Consider the following 445-nt stretch of genomic DNA (forward strand, 5'->3'; position numbering starts at 1 on the left):
CATACTATGATACCTAAAACAAACATGAAGTACCCTACATCACAGCGTCACTTAATTTACTTTACCTCTTCTAACAAATGTCTATTAGTAAAAAAGAAAAAGCTTGGGGGAGGGGAAGAGGCAGCCACAGACATTTATAATGTAACATGTTTTATGTGTGGCTTCAAGAGAATGTCTTTCAGAGAATCACATTTATATCAAACTAAAAAATCCAGTTTTTGGAATATCAGAACATCTGCGACTGTCAACAGCTCGCCATGTTTGTAAGTGTTTACAAATAAGGTGACATAGTACACTAATTTGGTGTTGTAATCATCAAAGCCAAAATATAAATTGACCAAACATCATGTCATACAAAAAGGAACATGAAGTCCCTGAGCCAAAAATAACACTGGGCCTTTCTGTATCAAGATAAAACAAGTCCTTTCCACAATTGGGGATACAG

The 445-nt window shown here is 35.5% G+C and overlaps 1 protein-coding gene across 1 annotated transcript in view; it reads right to left on the reverse strand.

Annotated features, from left to right (window-relative positions):
- Positions 1-445, reverse strand: part of LOC119591029 (protein scribble homolog) — a gene marked incomplete at its 5' end in the record, with an annotated part of 112,139 nt that overhangs the window by 95,200 nt on the left and 16,494 nt on the right.

Source organism: Penaeus monodon, chromosome 28 (assembly GCF_015228065.2).
Source record: "Penaeus monodon isolate SGIC_2016 chromosome 28, NSTDA_Pmon_1, whole genome shotgun sequence".
NCBI classification, from domain to species: Eukaryota; Metazoa; Arthropoda; class Malacostraca; order Decapoda; family Penaeidae; genus Penaeus; species Penaeus monodon.